This window comes from Miscanthus floridulus, chromosome 8 (genome assembly GCF_019320115.1).
Source record: "Miscanthus floridulus cultivar M001 chromosome 8, ASM1932011v1, whole genome shotgun sequence".
Lineage (NCBI taxonomy): Eukaryota > Viridiplantae > Streptophyta > Magnoliopsida > Poales > Poaceae > Miscanthus > Miscanthus floridulus.
In genome coordinates, this window is record NC_089587.1 from 187804125 (window position 1) to 187824942 (window position 20818).

Consider the following 20818-nt stretch of genomic DNA (forward strand, 5'->3'; position numbering starts at 1 on the left):
TATCGAGCGCCATGGAGATAGTGGGCGCGCACGCGCCATGGCCCGTGACATGAACTGGAGGATCGTCATGGATGATCATGCGCTCCCGCACTTCGCCTAGGCAAGCCAGAACATCGCTGCTGTGGTAGCCTTGCTCAGGGGGGCTTCTAGTGTTTGCGACTCCCGAGGATCGATGGGCCCACCACGAGATTTGCACGTTGCTCGAGCGTGCGACTGCACAGCAGGCCAAGAGCTCGCTGCCTCGGTGATAGGAGCTCAACGCCAGCCAGCGCACACCCTTAGTGCAACCTAACAAGGATGCATCGGTCCACCAGGCACCACAAGGCGATAGGCCACGCATCATGATTCCGGTGCATGAACGCCTTAGCCGCAATCGTGACGCGCGCAACACTCTCGACGCCCGTAGGCATACCCACAACGATGTGGGAGAGGGAGCTAGCCATGGCTACCACCCTCACCGCGGTGGGTGCTACGACCATGAGGAGGACCAAAGTCATAGCCCCGAACCAACGAGGCCCTAGGCTTTCGGTTGGCATATCCTTGAGGCGGTGCTCCCACCCCGATACCGCCTGCCGACTAACATCCCAAAATACTCTGAGGAAACGAACCTCGGCTTGTGGCTCGAGGACTACTGGCTCGCCTGCCAGGCCGGTGGTGTAGTCAATGATTACTTCATCATCCACAATCTCCCCCTGTTCCTAGCCGACTCGGTGCGAACATGGCTGGGGCATCTTCCGCTTAACTGCGCTCAGAGTTGGGCGGACCTAAAACAAATCTTCATGGGGAACTTCTAGAGCACTTACGCACGCCCTAGGAACCCCTGGGACTTGAAGAACTGCTGATAGAAGTCAGGAGAGACTCTTCGTGAGTACATCCGGTGCTTCTCCCGGTAGTGCAACGAGCTCCCTAGTGTCGTTGATGCTGACATCATCGGAGCCTTCCTATCAGGGACCACCTGTGAGTCCCTGGTCCATAAGTCGGGACGTAACGGCCCACAGACTACCAAGGAACTCCTTGACATCATGACTAGCCATGCTTCCGGCGAGGAGGCGGTTGGAGCAATTTTTGATCGCTCTAGAGGCAAGGCGAAGTGGGACAAGGATGTTGATGAAGGCCCCTCCAACCGTTTGAATAAGAAGAAGAACCAAAAATGGTGCAGGGCTCGCTCATGGCCACCACCGAGCGAAAAGCCGGTCGAACGCCGGCCGAGGGCACCCTCGATCACTTTGACAAGCTGCTCGAGGGGCCATGCCCAAACCATGCCTTCTCTATCAAACACATGTACAAGGACTGCTCCCTCATGAAATGCTTCTTCACCGGCGGCTCCAAGAAATGGGAGCAGAAGAAGAAGCCCGAGGCAGAAGCCGACGACGTCAGAGAGAAGGACGACGGCTTTCCCTCATCGGATGGCTACCTCATGATCTTCGATGGGCTAGAGGCATATGGCTCCAAGCACCGACAGAAGCTCACGCACCGGGAGGTCTACGAAGCTAAGCCTGCCATGCCCGCTTTCCTCAAATGGTCAGGGTCTCCCATAACCTTCGATCGATCCGACCACCCAGATAGCGTCACACACCCAGGCAGGTACCAGCTCATGGTTGACCCTATTGTCGGCACGAAGTGGCTTACCATGGTACTGATGGATGGGGCAACAGCCTCAACATCATGTAACCCGAGACACTCGACGATATGGGCATCGACCGGGCGCGCATCTGGCCTACCAGGGTGCCTTTCCATGGCATCATGCTGGGAAAGAAGGCCATACCAATCGGGCAGATCGATCTGCCCGTTACCTTTGGGAATCCATCCAACTATAGGACAGAGACCCTCACCTTTGAGGTAGTCGGGTTCCCCCCAGTCTACCACACCATTCTAGGGCGACCATGTTGCGCGAAGTTCATGCCTGTCCCCAACTACACCTACCTCAAGCTCAAGATGCCGGGCCCATGTGGGGTCATCACTGTCAGCACTTCTTTCTAGAGGGCCTATGAGTGCGAGGCCGAGAGCTATGAGCTTGCTTCAGCAACCCTCGCTTCTAAGGAGCTCACAGCTATCAGGAAGGACATCGCTGAAGGAGCGCCCGACGTGAAGCCAGCGACAGGATCCTTTGAGCCTGCAAAGAACGTCAAGGAGGTTCTCGTCGACCCCAACAACTCCGTCGACAAGATGGTCCACATCAGCACCGTCCTCTCCCCCAAGTAGGAAGGCGTGCTCATCAACTTCCTCCGCGCTAATCGAGACATCTTTGGTGGAAACCCTTGGATATGCTAGGAATTCCGAGGGAAGTCGCTGAGCATGCCTTAAAGATCAGGTCGAGTTCTAGGCTAATCAAACAACGCCTCTGCCGCTTCAATGAAGAGAAGCGGAGGCTCATCAGCGAGGAAATCGCTAAGCTCTTGGCGGCCAGTTTCATCAAGGAAGTATACCACCTAGAGTGGTTATCCAATCCCATTCTTGTGAAAAAGAAAAGTGGGAAATGGAGAATGTGTGTTGACTACACCAACCTCAATAAGGCATGCCGAAGGATTGTTTCCTTTGCCATGCATAGATCAGGTAGTTGACTCGACCTCAGGGTGCGAAACCATATGCTTCCTTGATGCGTACTCCGAGTACCATCAGATCGCTATGAAAGAGTCCGACCAACTCACGACCTCTTTCATTACCCCGTTCAGATCGTTCTGCTACGTTACGATACCATTTAGACTCAAGAATGCTAGGGCTATGTACCAGCATTGCATGACCAAATGCTTTGGAGACCTCATCGGGCAGACCATTGAGGCTTACGTGGATGACATCGTAGTCAAGTCCAAGCAAACCAACCAGCTCGTGGCTGACCTAGAGTAGACGTTTTGGAAGCTCCAGGAGAACGGCATGAAGCTCAACCCTGAGAAATGTGTCTTTGGGGTCCCAAGGGGCATGCTGCTCGGATTCATCATCTCCGAGCATGGCATCGAAGCCAACCCAGTAAAAATCTTGGCCATCATGAAGATGGGCCCAATTCCGAGCCTGAAGGGAGTTCAGAAGGTTACCGGGTGCCACGCAGTGCTTAGTCGCTTCATTTCAAGCCTCGGTGAACGGGGGCTCCCCCTTTACTGGCTCCTAAAGAAAACTGACCAATTCACATGGATGTCTGAGGCTTAGGAGGCGCTTAACAAGCTCAAAGTGCTCCTAACAAAGTCCTTGATTCTGGTTTCGTCGGCTGAGGGAGAGCCGCTCCTACTCTACGTCGTAGCTATGACTCAGGTGGTCAGCGCCGCCTTAGTTGTAGAATGGGGAGAAGAGGGACATGGCCTCAAGGTACAGTGCCCCATGTATTTCATTAGCGAAGTCTTGTCTGACTCCAAGACATGCTACCCCCAGATCCAAAAGCTTCTATACGCCATCCTAATCACCAAGAGGAAGCTGCGCCACTACTTCGACTCACACCAAGTGACCGTCGTGTCATCTTTCCCCCTCAGCGAGGTTATCCAGAACTAGGAGGCCATGGGAAGAATCGCGAAATGGGCGCTCAAGCTGATGGATCAGGTCATCACATTCGCCCCACGAACATCCATCAAGTCTTAGGTACTGGCTAACTTTGTGGCCGAATGGACCGAGATCCAGATGCTGGCGGCGGTCATCGATCAGGAGTGTTAGACGATGTACTTCGATAGATCATAGATGAAGAAGGGCGCCGAGGTCAGGATAGTTTTCGTTTCCCCCCTTGGGGTGCGCATGAGGTATGTGATTCGCATCCACTTCCTGATTTCAAATAATGTGGCTGAGTACGAGGCACTCGTCAATGGCTTGCGCATCGCCATTGAGTTGGGCAGCCGATGGCTTGACGTCCGAGGTGACTCGCAACTAGTCGTCTACTAGGTCATGAAGGAGTCGAGCTGCCACAATGCCAAGATGGCTGCGTTTTGTCATGAGGTCCTATGGTTGGAGGACAAGTTCGATGGCCTCAAGCTCAACCATATCCCGAGGTAGCTCAACAAAGTAGCCAACATGTTAGTGAGGATGGGATCAAGCTGAGAGCTGGTCCCCACCAGCATCTTCGCTAGCGAGCTGCACAAGCCTCAGTTTGATACGAGGAACCAGAATAGGCCAGCAACGAGCCACTAGTTTTGGGCTTGAGGGCTAACCGACCCTCAGTTCCATCCGACCCCGATGTCATGGAACTCGTCAAAAACCTAGTGGTGGACTAGAGAACACCTTATCTCGATTGCCTCCTCCATGAGGTGCTCCCTATCGACAAGATGGAGGCCCGACGGCTCACGCGTCGCGCCAAGTCCTTTATCGTCATCAAAGGGAAGCTCTACAAGTGCAGCCATGTTGGAATCCTACAGCATTACATCCCCACCGAGCAGGGTAAGGACCTGCTAGAAGACATCCATGAAGGGGTTTGCGGACATCACGCCGCACCTAGAACCTTGGTCGGAAACGCATCCCGACAAGGTTTCTACTGGCCAACCGTGGTGGCCGACGCCGAGTAGGTCGTACGCACCTGCAAAGGATGATAGTACAACGCTCGACAAACTCACCTACCGGCCCAAGCGCTCCAGACGATCCCCATCACATGGCCATTCGTGGTCTAGGGGCTCGACCTGGTAGTGCCCCTCAAGAGGGTGCCTGGGGGCTTTACACACTTACTTATCACCGTGGACAAGTTCACGAAGTGGATAGAAGCTCGGCCAATCACCGTTATCAAATCCAAGCAGGCCATGTTGTTCTTCACGGACATCGTCCATCGCTTTTGAGTCCCGAACTCCATCATCACGGACAACGGCACGCAGTTCATCGAGAAGAAGTTCCTCCAATTCTGCGATGAATATCACATCCGCGTCGACTGGATCGCCATAGCGCACCCCTGCATGAACGGGCAGGTCGAGAGCACAAACGGCATGGTCCTACAGTGCCTCAAGCTTAGGATTTTCAACCGGTTGAACAAGTTTAGCGGATGATGGTTCGCCAAGCTTCCCGTGGTACTCTAGAGCCTAAGGACGTCCAATAGCTAGGCAACCGGTTACACACCATTTTTCATGGTCTATGGCTCCAAAGCCATCCTCCCGACCAACCTCGACTATGGAGCACCAAGGGTCAAGGCCTACAACAAGTAGGGAAACGGAGCATCTTTGGAAGATGCCATGGACCTGCTTGATGAAGCACGCGACATCACCCTGCTCTGTTCGGCCAAATACCAGCAAGCGCTATGGCGGTATCACAGCCGACGCGTGCGGGGTCATGCCTTCGGCGTAGGCGATTTAGTCCTTCGCCGCATCCAGAACAACAAAAATCCCCACAAGTTTTTGGCGCTGTGGGAAGGACCGTACATCATCGTAGAAGTACTCTGACCCGGCACCTACAAGCTCAAGATCGATGATGACAAAGCCATCACCAACGCCTGGAACATCGAGCAACTACATCGCTTTTACCCTTAGTCTTTCCGTTCCAAAGCTTTCGATTTGCTTATCGAACTAAGTATTGTTTCTGCAAAAATCGAGAAACGTTACCTCCTATCGGGTTCGCTTCCAATCTGATCGGTCTTTAGTAACACCCGACCCCGGTAACTACCCGGGGTCGGGTTTTACTCGGGGGCTGATAGGAGTACATATACTCAGGAACATTTTCCCATCTGACCCTTCTTTTTATGATGAGACCTAGAAATAAGAGTTACCCAAAACTAACGATGAGTAAAGCTGGTAAGAATGCAAAAAGCCTACTCCCCGACGGCTACGACATCGCTTGCTCACCAGTGTGATCATTACTTAGTCGCTCACAACTTAAGTTTCTAGTGCCTTAACATAAAATAAGGGATGGATCACAACAAACTTTATAGAGATATATAGAGTCCAAACAATGTTTCCAGCCATAATAAAAGTCTTTACAAAAGGACCGACGCAGGACTCAGCTATCTCACTAAACACTCTTTGGCAGGATTTCTTCTCCGACCTTCTTCGCCAGGTCCCACGCCGAGAGAGCCGCTTCCTTCTCAATTTCATCTAGCTCGGCGTCAGTGTAGCTAGGCATGAAGCCCTCACTAATCACCGGCATGTCGATGTTAGCGTAGTGGGAGCGGGCGATCACAAACGCGTGATGGACGTCGGTGTGCAGGGCCTTCCTTGTGAGTGCACGCGCATGGTCTGGGATCTGAGTAACCCAGACTACGAGCGAGCTCATCTCCATGGCCAGGGCGACCCTGAGGTCATCGAAGACCAACCTGATAGTAGCACGCAAGGCATCATGGTCATCGCTCTCCGACTGGAGTTGACCCCGTACCTCGGAGAGTTGCCTCTGTAGGGCTACCCAAGCCAAAAATCAAAGAGCGTCAGAAAACTAACTGCAATTGTCAAAGCAAGAAGGTAACCAGAGCCTCACCATTCACTTGCTCCTCAAGGACCATCTTCTCCCTCTAGAGCACACCAACATCCCCAGCCAAGGCAGCAGCCAGGCCCTCAGCTTCTTCCTTCGACTTCTGCTCATTTTTGAGCGCGCATTGAGCAAGGTCGAGGGCCAGGCAGAGTCGTCCGAGCTCCATGACATCTTCCCTGGCCTTGGCAACCGTAGCCTTGAGCTTGTCCTCGGCCTCATCGGCATGTTGACAGGCTTCCCGTTCCTTGGTTTGGAGGCTCGCCACTTCCTCCTGTAGCCGCGGCACTTCGGCAGCAAGCCCCTAGACCTCCCTCTCGTGAAGGAGGAATAGGGACTTCTCCTGGCTGCGCATCACAAGGGACTGCGAAAAAATCAGGTTAGAATTATATAAATAGGGCAAACTTGGCCGGCCCCACCCCCAATGCATCGATCAGAGAAAACATGGAGACATGGCAAACTTGGCCGGTTGGGGCGACGTCATCCCTCAACACCCCAACGCGTTGGTCAGAGAGCGGACTACGGACTCAAGTCCTGAGCGCATGCTCGTCTAGTCCTTCTCCTCTATCGGGTCATCGAGGGTGAACACCGAGTCGCTCGGGTCCAGCCGCCTGGCCTAGTGGAGCCAGTTTCCTCCCCATGCGAGCGGATCGTCACCCGACTGGACAAGTGATCGGGAGGGCTCAACCCCAGCCGAGGGGTCAACCATCACAACCGTTGGCGTCGACCCAATAGGAGCTGACGGTATTTCCTCCATCATTGGCGCTCCCTCGGGAGTGGACCCTCTGATGGCAGAGGAGGCTGGCAACTCGAGCTCTGAAATTTGAGCCATCGCCGCGTCGACCATCATGGGCACCGATTCCACGAATGCCTCCCCCAGCACAATCGGCGCCTCCGCCTCCCCCGCTTCCTTAGGCGGCGCCGTGCTCACCTCAGCGCCATCACGACACACCCCCAGCACCACGCCAGTAGGCTCCTAGGGGATTGGCTGATGCGTCAGGATCTTCCACGGCGCCAACTCTAGGCGATTACTGAGGATGGTCCTACGGAAAGCACCGTCACACGACGAAATCCGAGATCGCAATGAAAGGGCAAAGAAGTCATTAACTCACCTCGATGCCATTATCTGTGGACGTATCAAGGGCTGGCCGCTCAACTCCAACTCCGCCACATCGGCAACTGGCCGCTTTGCTCCCCCGGTGGGGTCGATAGGAGCAGGGTGGACTTGCTCATCAGACCTCAGGGGCGCATCCTCCCTCGCCGATCTTGGAGGCGCATCCTCTTCGATTTGCACCGGGGCATGCTGTGGAATCAGGGTCAAGTTGGCCTGCCCTGTGTTGGCTTGCTCATCCTTGAGTGCAAGTGTGCCCCATGGGATGTTGGGGTTAGACTCGTCCCCCTCCTCTTCCTCGTCTCCCTCCTCCTCGTTGCCATCGCTCTCCTCCGAGCCTTGCTGGCTCTTTCTTCTCCCTCTTCCGCTCCTTCCTTGCCTTTGCTGCCTCGGCCATGGCACGGTTCGTGGCCCTCCTGGCCGTGTCCTCTAGTAGTGGTGGGTCGGACTCATGAACGATGAGGCCGGGTTGCAAATCCCGATGCTTAGAATCAGAAAATAGAGGAGGGTCGGACAAACAAAGAAACTCGAAGAAGGCTTACCAGTTCAACGAAACCCACGTCCGGCCGCATTCGCGGGATGCCACGGGACCGGATACACCAGGGCAAGGTCCACTGATGGACCCGATAGGCACTCCATGACCTCCTAGAGGCATTGTGCCATTTCGCCGATGCTGAGGGCCTTGCCGGTGACCATCACCGTCCCTTTGAGCGCAGAATCTGACATCATCTTCCACATCAAAAGAGCACATGCCATCAGCGGCGCCAGCCTCCTGACGTGGTACGCTCCGATGACACCAATCCCACGAAGACCGCAGTGCCTTAGAGTCGCAATGGCCTTGAGAAGGTCGCTAAGCCTCTTCTACTCCCTCTCGATGGGCCCATACCTCCACATGTTCGACACATCCTTGATCAGGCGGCCGGTGAAGATCGGCAGGGGGCGGCGTCGTCATTCTTTAGGTAGAACTAGAGCTTATGCCACCCCTTGTTGGACTTCAACAAGGGGATGGACATGTACTTCGATGCCCAGCTGCCCCAAAGATGGATGCTCGTGCATCCCATCAGCATCGCTAGGTCCAGCTTCTTCTTCTCCTTCTTCTATAGCTCGACGGTGAAGAAGTATTTCCACAGCTCGAAATGGGGCTCAATCCCCAAATACCCCTCGCACAGCACGATGAAGGCCGAGATGTGCTGAATCCCGTTGGGATTCAGATGCTGTAGCTCAATCTCATAGTAGTGCAGCAGCCCTCGGAGGAATCGATGGGGAGGAGTCACGAGCCCACGCTCATGGAAGGGGATGAAAGAGACAACGTAGCCATCGGGCGGCGACGGCACATCCTCCCCACTAGGTACGATCCACTCCTCCACCGTAGTCCTTGCCTAGAGAAACCCTTTCTTAACTAGACCCTCCATGCACGTGTGGAGAACGTCGGAGCGAGGCCATGGCTCCATCGAGGAAAGGGGATGGCAATGCAGAAGTTTTGGTGATGGCGTAGGGCTGGAGAGCAAGAACTTCATTGGCGGTGGAGCAGAAACATGGGAACAAAGGCCGGAACTCAAGAGCAAAAGGCAGGAAGGCTAGAAGGGCAAGGATGCAGCTGCACGTATGGAGGCTAGGGATAAACTGTTTCGTTTATAAGGTAAGGCCGGAACGGGAAAGAGTCAAACCATCCGCCTAAATTAACGCGCCGCACACCTCTCTAGATCCATTTCTTTTGGGGCTCATGCCCTCACTATTCCTCACAGCATCAGCCACATCGCCGCCTCAAGAGACGAGTGCATGCCTATCAAAATCTTCCCCACAAAGGATCCACCGGGTGATAGTTCGTCTTCAAAGGCTACGGGCCACCGTAGTTAAGTGGGATATGGAGTTGAAAACGCTCATACGGCCCATTAATGCCTAGGAGTTCAAAGGCTAGCCCACCAGTGGGTTCACGGCTACTCTAGGGCACCCTAGAGTGAGGGGAGGTTAAGGACGGGCCCGCTAGCGACCAATACCCAAAGCGTGCGAAGCGCCATGGGCGTCCCGACCCTCATTTTGAGTCTAGGATGATGTAAGGTCCATGGTTTTTCCCCGAAAGAAAGGCATCGAGCCCTTGGACTAGTCAAACGGATCCGAGAACTATATGGACCGGCCACCAAGAATCTAGAGTCAGTCACTAGCTGACCTTGAACTGGTCCCCCACGAAGGGGATGCCGGGGTTCCACTCGAACAAGCCCGTTAACAACTCACCGAGCACCGTGCTCCATACAGCGAGGAAAGCATGGCATGGCTTAGCCCCTCTGTTCTAGCGAATGAATGCATGAGGGATGATGATCACAAGATGAACTGACCCCCCCCGACTAGACCCCTGCTATGTGTGGGGGCTCAGGGGCTCGGCATCGGAAAGAGACCAAACATGCGGTCATAGACAAACGATGAGTGTCATACGCAGCTCGCCATCCTACAAAGCGATGATAATGAACAATACTCCTGTGCGCCCTCAAGTGACGGATTGCAAAAGCCTTTGCAGGAGTGTCTCACTCCTCCAAAGGCTCAGGGGCTACACCCACCAGGTGCGCTCGCGTGCACTCGGTAGAAAACGGATTACCAGCGCGTCTCCTCCCTAGGGGCTAGGCGCCTATGTATGCATGGCACAATGGCCACAGGAGCAACAAATCGCAAAAAGCCTTTGTAGGAGTGTCTCAGTCCTCCAAAGGCTCGGGGCCTGCTGTCGGATATCTATACCTAGGTATCCGAGCTAAGGGAATAATGAGCATCACGTCGCCTCATCCGATGGTTAAGGATGCAACTGTGGCCTCGTCCAACCCCCAGGGGCCGGGCGAGGCCTCGTCCAACTCTGAGGATGAGGTTTCTACCTTGACTGACCCCCAAGGTGTGGCAGAACCTCCTAAATTATAGGGCCCACATGCACTTGTCACTGTCCAACGACCTTTGACATCTATGCATATGTTCTAGGTAACTTAAGAAGTCTGTCGGGTGTCCTCGGGGAACCCCGAATCATCCACGATTTCTGAGCAGGATCACATTACAGAGTCATTGCAGTATTACAACATTTATTCAAATATCTACCCAGAGTAAAACAGCGGAAGTCTTACGATAACATAGTTTACAAACCAGTTGTTTCAAACCTTACAAACTAAGTTCGGTAATTATTACAAACCATAGTAGTAGTGGAGTGGCATAATTAACATAAACATAACACACAAAATAAACATCCTGCCCAAGGATCACGCATTTACTTCTCATCGTCAGAACGAACGATAGTCATGCAGCACGATCCAAAACAGATCTGCTCATGAGGCTCACCTGCAACAAGGGTCAACAAACCCTGAGTACAAAAGTACTCAACAAAACTTAACCAAAATATGAACTGATAAACTCAGGGATGCAGGCTCAGGGGTTCAAGGTATAGCTTTAACAATAATCAAAGTTCTTTTGCGTAAAAGCTATTTAACAAAATTCTTATATAGAAAACTTCATAAAAATCATATACAAAGCTGACATGATCCGTGTTGAGATCATGAAACTTCATATCCAACACCTTCACAAGCCTTATTCGAGTTCCAGTTATTAATACTACGATGATGAACAGAGAAGTGAGTCTCCATAACCGAGGAGCAACGATGATTCAAACCGATTATAAACCCAGCTGGGAATTCCAGACCACATGACATATGCAGGTCCCTGACCTACATATACCAACCTACCCTTAGGTTCCCTAAAACAAGAACGGGTCCGCGCCACCCGAGAATAAAGTACTCCACCCATCCAGCCCATTGCCACGTGGGTACACGCTATTCCCGCCATCTCTCCACTCCTAGTGCACGAGTAGCCATTCTTATAATGGAATCACCAAGTTAAGGCTTACCGGAGTATGTGGTTAGTACTACAAAGTCTCACCGCACACAGTTCAACAAGGGTAGGACCTTAACCGACACAGACGGAAAGAACCCGCTCACAAGGCCTCCATGTCTTGTGGCTCTCACACACCGAGTCCGTCCGGTCTAAATTTATTACTTCACATTCTCATATTTCATGATAACATAAGTAACCAAAGATCCATTTAAAACTCGTAGGTGACAGATAATCACCCGACTAAGCATGACTAAGCATAACTAGTCATTTACGAATAAAATAGGTAATCAAGGTAGATATGGAAAAGCAAGGTTGGTAATGCACCAATTAGGTTTCCACCTGACTTCTAATCACTTAATGTAGTACGGAAAGCAAAAGCAAAATTAATTTTGTAAAACTCAAGGTAGGGTTGTATGCATCCGGGGCTTGCCTTCGTTGACGGAAAAGTTCGATTCCTGCGATGTTCCACAAGTATTCGATCCGACCTCAACAGACGGACTAACCTCCTCAGCAACTTGATTAACTACCACGTGTTCACCTTCGTTCACTACATGTAGTAACAATGCCATGTTTAACATGATGCGGAATACGAAACATGATGCTCGATGATGGATGCAAAAATTAACAATTTGAATACAACTTTCCTTCGCGGTACAGTTATAAGTCAAACTAACTAAACCTTTCCAGAATACTAACATCAATTGCCAAAGATCATTACCAACTAATGACCCAAGGACATCACTCAATCAAAAATTCAAACAAAACTTAAATCACTAAAGGTTACTATTTGCTTTTATGAATTAATTAATTAATTAAGAATTATGAAATAAATCAACTTGTTCCAATTGATCTCAATTTTTTTTAAATGTTCATTACATGATAAGTAAGTGGCAAAACAAATTTCATAATTTTTGGATAATTAAATAAGCCTAGAAAAATCATGGAAATCCATTTATTAATAAATTGAGCAATTTTCATCACATTCAAAAAGTGCTGAAAAATAACATTTCATATTTTTCTTAAATAATACACATCACAGAGAGGTCACACAAAAATTTTCATAATTGTTGGAGCTCTAAATAAATCTACACAAAAATAACAAATTACATCACTATTCATTCAAATCTAAAAATAGAAAATCCATTTTTGAACTACACAGTCACTGACATCCCGACCCCACCCGTCATCATCTACCTCCGGCTTTGACTCCGGCGACACGCGCGCTGACCGGCGACAACTCGCCGATGGCGAGACCAACAACGACGGCGAAGGTACTAACATGACCACTACATCACGGCGTATCGATTTGTGGCACAAACGCGACCGATTACTGCCCGGACTGAGCACTTCGCCGATCATGGCGGCCACGACGGTGCTGCGATGCTATGCCGGCGATGTGAGACCAGTAAAGCTTAAACAGATGGCCCAGGAAGCGCCAGTAGCTCACCCTAAACGAGTTGGAGTCAAGAGCCGAGCCGGATGATCAACGGAGGCGCTGGTCGACGTTCACAGCAACCACGTCGGAGCAAGCCACGACGACGGCGATGTTCCGGCTACTGCGGTGGACAAAGCGGTCAATCAACCGGGCACGAAGCACCACGGTATCACGAAGAAGCTGAAACAAGGCTTCACAAGGTCAGAGACTCACCGTAGAGCACTGGCCACGACGGCACAGCCATGACGGAGATGTTGCCGGCCGCGAGGAAGAAGAGCGTGGTCAACGAGTTTTTGGCGGAGTCAAGCATCAAGGATGGTTTGGCTAAGTGCGCAAGGAACCAGCGGAGCTGTGGCAAGCATTACTGAGGATTGGAGGGTGCTATGGCGACGGCAAAAGCTCAACGGAGTAAGATGGTGGCGGCGAGAGAAAACAGAGGAGGAAGAAAAACGACGACGACGGCGTCTCGGTACTTATAACGTGGCTCGGAAGCTCAAGGAAGCCACGATGATGTCTTTCCCCACACAAGCGTGACTCCACGGACGGCCACGACGCGCCTGGAAGCAAGCCGAAGGTCACCGGCGGTGTAGCGAGAGCGGTGAACACTGTTCACAGTAATTACAGAATTGCCATTCATGTTCAAATTCAAATTACTCCCAAATTTGTATAGCAATTCAAAAATCTCCAAAAACAAAAGTTGTTCAAAATCGAAAGTTCTACAACTTTGCTTTTAGAACCAACCTCAAATTTGGTATAAATTTTGAAATGAACTTTTGAATTCAAATAGGGAACATTTAACGAATTACGCCTTTTTGAATTACTTCAAATTTTTCATAACAACTTTGAAAACTCCAAAAACAATCTTTGTCTAACTTGTCAAGATCTACACTTTTTCTTTTGCACTCAAGCCCAAAATGTGCTTAGATTTTGAAATGAGTTTTCAGGGTATGATTTAAATACTGAAAATCAGGGTTTTCTCGAAAATTCAAAATCCAAACAAACTTTGAACTTGAGTCAAACAATACAATTCAACACATACCACATAAAAATAAACTTGTTTTAGTGTATGCATCTCAAAGTTTTCACCAAATGCCAAATCCTTTGCAATGCATATGATGACATGTCAGGTTTTAGTATTTAAACACCCGAGGTGTTACATAAGGGCCGGGCCACACCTCGTCCAACTCCGACGACAAGGTTTCCGCCTTGTTTGACCCCTAGGGGCTGGGCCACACCATGTCTGACTCCAAGGATGAGGTTTCTGATTCGTTCGACCCCAAGGCATGGACTCCAACTCCAAGGATAAGGTTTCCTCCTCGTCTGACCCCAAGGCATGGGCTCCAACTCCAAGGACAAGGTTTCCACCTCGTTCGACCCCAAGGCATGGACTCTGACTTGTACATTCTCATGGGGAGGACTCCACCTCGTCTGATCCCCGAGGGTCAGATTCCATCTCGCCTGGCCCCTAGGGCAAGATTTCTGCCTCACCCGTTCCCCGGGGGTTAGATTTGCTATTGGACAAAAGCAGTGGCCCAGGGTAGGACCCGAACTGCTTCAACCACTACAGCATGGAGGCGCACACCTAGGAGGACGTCTCAGGCGTGTCCTGATGCGACTGGTAGTCGTATCAGGCCATGCTGGGAGACTCACGTCGTCCATCGCATCAACAGGTCAGCACTATGCTACCAACTCCCTGCCTAATCACCGTCCAACGTCAGTCAACCAGCGTCAGTTGACTAGCACTGTACCACCAGCCCCCTATATGGCCTTCATTAGGGGACCCTTTGACCATTACCGTCCGCTCGGATGGGATGGAAGACAAGAATGGTGCACGATGCCCGCCCACATGCAGCAGCGGCCAATAGGACCCCGGTGCGACGCCACTGCCACCATGATCTATAGGGTCAGTGAGACCGACACGAAGAGGAGGACAACACTCCTCTAGGAGCCTTATTTCTTTTTCTTTTTCCCTCTTCCCTTCGGCTATAACCCCTACTTTCCCTTGGGCTATAAAAGGGAAAGCAGGGCATCCCACTAAAGGGTGGACTAGGAGTTCGAACAAGGGCATCACATAGCATTGGTTCACCAAACCGTATCAGACACCAAGCAATTTAACCATAGAAACTTGGGAGCTACCTCACTCTCGTGCTAGTTTGTAACCCCCTACTACAAACTTAGTGCTGGTAACACGAGCAGCCCAAAACTCGACGTAGGGACATTCGGGCGAAACCAGTATAACCCTTGTGTCCTCTTAGCACACCATCCAAGCCAGACGCGCAATATACAAATTTACTCATTGGTGCTTACTCGAAACACCGATAGTGTTCCTCGCTTGAATGCTCTGATGTTCTTACAATGGGGGGTACAAGAATGGTGAAAGAGGTAGGAGAGCTAGAGCTAAGAGATGAACTGCCTAAAGGGAAGCTTTAGGAGTCCGGTGGTATGAAGAATGAATGAATGAAAGAATGTCTTTGGGATGGTGCCCTGGTTGCCCTTATATAGAGTTCGAGGCTAGGGCAGGTACAAAGAAGAAGGTTCTCCCGACCGAGGGGCCGTGAGCCTGAGGGAGGGTCCTAGCTAACTTGGCTTGCAAGCTATGCTGTCTTGTGGCTCATGTCCAGGCGTGGTTATCATCATGGTCTTGTTCCCATGTGATGATAAGGTGTGGCATAGTGCTACTATGCCGGCCTTGGCGGCACTATAGATGCAGTGGTGGTTCGCTAGCCGTCTTGTGCTATGTGGTCTTCACCATGGTCTTCATCATCATCTCTGGCTTTCCTAGGGGCGTCATATAGGAGTTGGTGACTACCCCTAGGTCATCGATCGCCTGGTTATCTTGAAGAGTAGGTGGCCATAATCCCGAGCTCCGAGGTCGTGGCTCCCGCTGGTCTGGATGGCCTCTAAGTCAGGCCTCCATCGTGGATCCCATGCCGTAGTGGGTAGAATCGTGCATGCTTCTTGTCGGGCCATATCTAGATGGTGGGCACTGTATCGGTCATCACCGTCGAGCGGCGTCATCTTGTCTGAGCTACGTGGTGTAGGGATGATGTCTGATCAGACCAAGGTGACTGTTGTCCCCTCGGTCCTTGCGGGGTTAGTGCGGCATGCTCACTCCTATCAGAGTAGGCATGCTTGGCTAGGCCCAACCTCTCCTCATTCCTCCCAAGGGCCAGGATGGTGGAGAGGTCATGAGTTTCTTATGCGTTGTGTGGCTAAGTCTGATGAAGGGGTTGTGGCTAACTTTGACATTAGCGCTTGGCTTGGTTTTCTTGGATCAGCTAGGCCTCAGTCGTTCGGGCCCTTACTAGCTAATGTATCGTGGGTTGCTCGACCTTCTAACTAGTCGATGCCTTGAGACACCCGGGAATCATAACCTCGACAGTAGCCCCCGAGCATTTTTGTGATCACGATGTGAACGTGAAAGCACTGAGATGCGTGTTCGTTGAGTGTGGGTTCATAGTCGTGGCCTATCCGAGCTTCGTTGCTTGACCCCTTGCATGCTGGTGTATTTAGTGCGGCTGGCGGCCTTATTTTCCACCCCATCAAGACATCCTGACGATGTGGTACGTGACTATTGAGCTCTGCCATGTCAGTGTGCTACATATCGGGGTTCGTGACCCAGGTGGGGCCGGTTGGTCTCATCAATGCTGTACCGGCCCTGCCTTGGGGAAGGTCTTGATTTCTCTGACCTCATGCGAGCATCTGACTTTGGCTATAACCTCCCGTGGTTCGCCATGCGGCACGGAGATCTCAGGCTGTTCAGTCCGCCCCTGGCCTATAAGTAGTGGCCTTTCTACCATTTTGAGGCACTCATGACTATGACTACAAGCTGTTCTTTTCGCCTCTCTAAGTTGTTAGATGTTGGGAGAGTGATGATATGATGGGGGAAAGTCTGAGGAGAACCACATGGTTCCCATTATGCATCCCACTAGGGGTCGCCTATGGTAGCTGGAGCCAGTGTCGTCCGTTCCAGTAGCTGGTGCTAGAAGGGGACTTGCGAGCGAAGAAGCAAAGGATGGCGTGGCTGCTGTGTGGGGGGCAGTGCAGCCTTTGTGACATGGCTGCACTTTGGCCTCCATTTTGCTCCATCTTGGCACCGGAGTGGTTGCTAAGGTGCTTGTTGGAGCTAGGCAGTTCTGGCACTCTCTTCCTTCTCATGTTTTGTTCCCTAGGGGCTGTGACACTGCGGGAGGGCTTGCGAGTCCATTTTTTGCTTTGTCTCACCTCCCCTTGCAGCATCACTCCCCAAGAGCTTTTCAGTGATACCACCACTAGGGTGTGGTGGTATCAGTTTTGCATCCTTGTGTGCGGATCGACCGCACATCACTTTGTAATCATGAAATATAAATAAAAGCTCAAGGAATCCTCCTTTTGGAGTTTCTGCGGCTTCTTGCGAAGCTAAAAGCTCTAGTTTGGTTTTGGTGATTTGATGAAACCCTAAGTGCTAACCTATTGCTCTAGTGATTATGAGATAGGTAGCACTATTCCAAGTGGTGGAGCAAACAATGAAGATCATGTTGATGGTGGTGATGGCCATGGTGATCAAGTGCTCGGCTTGGAAAAGAAGAAAGAGAAAAACAAAAAGCTCAAGGCAAAGGTGAAACTTGATAGGCGATTTTTGGTTAGGTGATCAAGACACTTAGCGAGTGTGATCACATTTAGGATAGATAGCCATACTATTAAGAGGGGTGAAACTTGTATCAAAATGCAGTTATCAAAGTGCCACTAGATGCTCTAACTCATTGCATATGCATTTAGATCTAGTGGAGTGCTAGCACCCTTGAAAATGTTTGAGAAAATATGCTAACACACATGGACAATGTCATACACTTGGTGGTTGGCATATTTGATCAAGGGTGGTGAAGTTGTGGTGAATTGTGTGAAGTCGAGGACGTCACTGGTGTGACCAGACACAGGACCAGACTCTGGACCTTCACGTCTAGTCAACTGTGCAGAGAAGGGCACAGCATCGGTCTATGTTCGGACACTGTCACAAGTGTTGACCTAACAGGATAGAGGTGCATCCGGTTGCTAATGACGTTTGCTGACGCAAGCAACAGAGCAAGGCAGAGTTGACCTGATTCACCAGTGCATCCGGTCATGTGTGATCTGACGCATCCAGTCATGAAAGTTCGCATCTGGATGCTTACTAGAAGTGACCTAACGCAGATAAGCCACGGGGAGCAGTGCGTCCGGTCACTGTGTGGCTGGCTCAAGAGCAGGCGTGATCGGACGCCGTGTTGGCGCATCAGGTCGTGTTGCAGCACATCCAGTCTTAACTTAACGCGCGAGGGTTTGAATTTGACTGTTTGAATCGTACGCACGAGGTTGAACGGAGGTGACACGTGGATGGTAATGGTTGATCGGATGGTGAGGCGTGCATCCGATCATACCTGATCGGTGCATCCGGTCGCCCCGAGTTGGGCTGCAGTGATAGCCCAATGGCTCTGTTTTGTGGGGGCTTCTATTTAAGCCCCATGGCCGGCTCAAGCTTACTCTATTGGCCATTTGCATTGACATAGCAACCTTGTGAGCTTAGCCAAAGTCCTTCCACTCATCTCCATCATTGATTCATCATCTTTGTGAGATTGGGAGTGAATCCAAGTGCATTGCTTGAGTGATTGCATCTAGAGGCACTTGGTGATTGTGTTTTGCTATGGATTTCGCTTGTTTCTCTTGGTGGTTGCCGCCACCTAGATAGCTTGGTGCAACAAGGATCATCAAGCGGAGGAAGGTGATTGTCTTTGGCTCTGATCATGGTGATTGTGAGGGGTTCTTGACCTTTCCCCGGTGGAGAGCCAAAAGGTACTCTAGTGGATTGCCCGTAGCTTGTGGATCCCCATCTTGTGTTGGTTGTGCGGCACCCAATTGTGGGTTAGGCGTGTGATGCCTATTAGAGCGTGAACGTCCAAGTGGGTGAATCGCTACAATGAGGACGTAGCTTCCAGGCAAGCAAGTGAACCTCAGGGATAAATCATTGTGTCATCTTGTCTCGAGGATTTCATTGGTTTTCTTGTGATTGATTGATTGATCATCGCTTGCCACGTTAGTATATCTTCACTACCGTCACTTGTATTTACATTCTCTAGTGTAGCTAAGCTCTTTAGTGTAGTTAGTCTTGAGAGCTAGCTTTCTTGCTTGTGTAGTGGTTAGTGAGGCTCTTTAGTCAGTCTTTGAGAGCTCACTAACTTAGTGGTTGTGACTTAGGCCCTTGTGTGAATTAGAGACTATAGTAACTAGAATTGTGGTAGGTGGCTTGCATTTTTAGTAGGCTAGCGCAACATTTGCTTTGCTTCATGTTTGTCTAACCACCTTGTTAAGTGTTGTTGTAGAAATTTTAATGGGCTATTCACCCCCTCTAGCCATTAGGACCTTTCAAGTGGTATCAAAACCACGGTCACCTATTGGCGGTCCTTACCCCCAATTTCTAACCACCAACTTTCATATAAAATATGCTCAAATAAACACCACACTTTGACATAGGGATTTAGAACTAACAATTTCTATAAGTTTTGGTGTTTGACCAATTGCAAGAGGACATATCGGAATAGCACAAGAAATGTACGTAAAGTGGACAAGGAATACAACAAAACAAACACTAACAAAAATACATAGAAAATACACCAAGAAGGAGCTTTCCGACGAAGCGTAAAGCAGACATGCACAAAGAATAAAGGGAAAGTCCCATCAACTCAAGTCATCTTGGCAAAAGACCACCCAATGAGCAGCCAACATCCACTCAGCAGTCCACCATGCGAAGGCGGTCACAAGAGGCTTCAGAAGAGGGCCAACCACTCCTAGGGGGCGGCCGCTCCCTTCTGGATGCCGCCCTGCCTATCCTTAGTCTAGCGGTGGCATGGAGGCATGCATAGGCGGTGCACACCGGGATTCGTCTAAATATAGCCCTCCAAACCATCCTATGGGTGCTATAAAAGGAGGGGTAGAGCTCCCATTCTACACAACACTACACCAAGGATCAAGAGCACCTCACTTGAGTTTCATTCCAAGGGCTTAGGAGGGGTAGAGCTCCTAATGATGAACAATGCCTCTATTTTACAAACCACACTTCGTTTTAAATTTTGAAAAGTGACATGTTCATAACATGTTTAAGATAGAAGCTTGCATAAAGTTGTTCCATATACATACACTTATGCTTGTGAGAAAATATTCTCATAGGACAGTCATGTTGACTAAGTTGTTGTGAAGTGTGATATAGTTCTGACTTAGAAATCCTACCATTTCTATTCAAAGTACTTGGAGAATTTGTTTTGATAAAAATATAAAACAATAGTATCACATACTCCTCAATTGGTAAGCAATTCCTACCAAAGCCAAATATGATATCTTGCAAGTTTCAAGCCTTCCACATATGATGCTTGTTATTGTGTTGAGTTTGGTCAAGTCTTGTGTTGACCCCTATTGAGAGATTTATCATGCTCCTTGTCAGTGATTCAAACAAACACCAACTAGTAAATTTATATTTATTGCGTGTTAGGCTTAGATGGTGTACTAAAGGACACAAGGTTTATACTGGTGTAGGCAGAATGTCCCTACGTCCAGTTTACTGCTGCTCGTGTTATTAGTACCAAAAAAGGTTCATAGTAGGGGGTACAAATGGTCGAGAGAGGGACAAGTCCCAAGTCTCCGATGGAAGGGTCGAAAGGATGCCAAGAGCTTGGTTGATGCTTGGCCATGTGTTGTGTGATGTGTTGTGTATGAAATCAATCTGTCCCCCCTTAGTGGGGTGCCCTGACCTCCCTTTTATAGACCAAGGGGGAGCAGGGATTACAGACGGGAGAAAGAGGAAAAAACTAGAGGTAGAGAAGGTCCTTCGAAGGTGCCAGGTCTTCCTTTTCCCTTGAGCCTACCCTACTAACATGGCATACGGTGCCAGGGATAGCATGTTTGTTGATCCTAATAGGGCCATGCTCTAGCTTTGGTCAGCTAGTGGTCGTGTCCCATCCTACTCCGGCGGACGATGTGGCCCGTTGGGGTACCGAGTTGTGACCCTACGGAGAGCAGATGGGGAAGTGACCATACATTCATTATGGTTGATGATGTGAGTT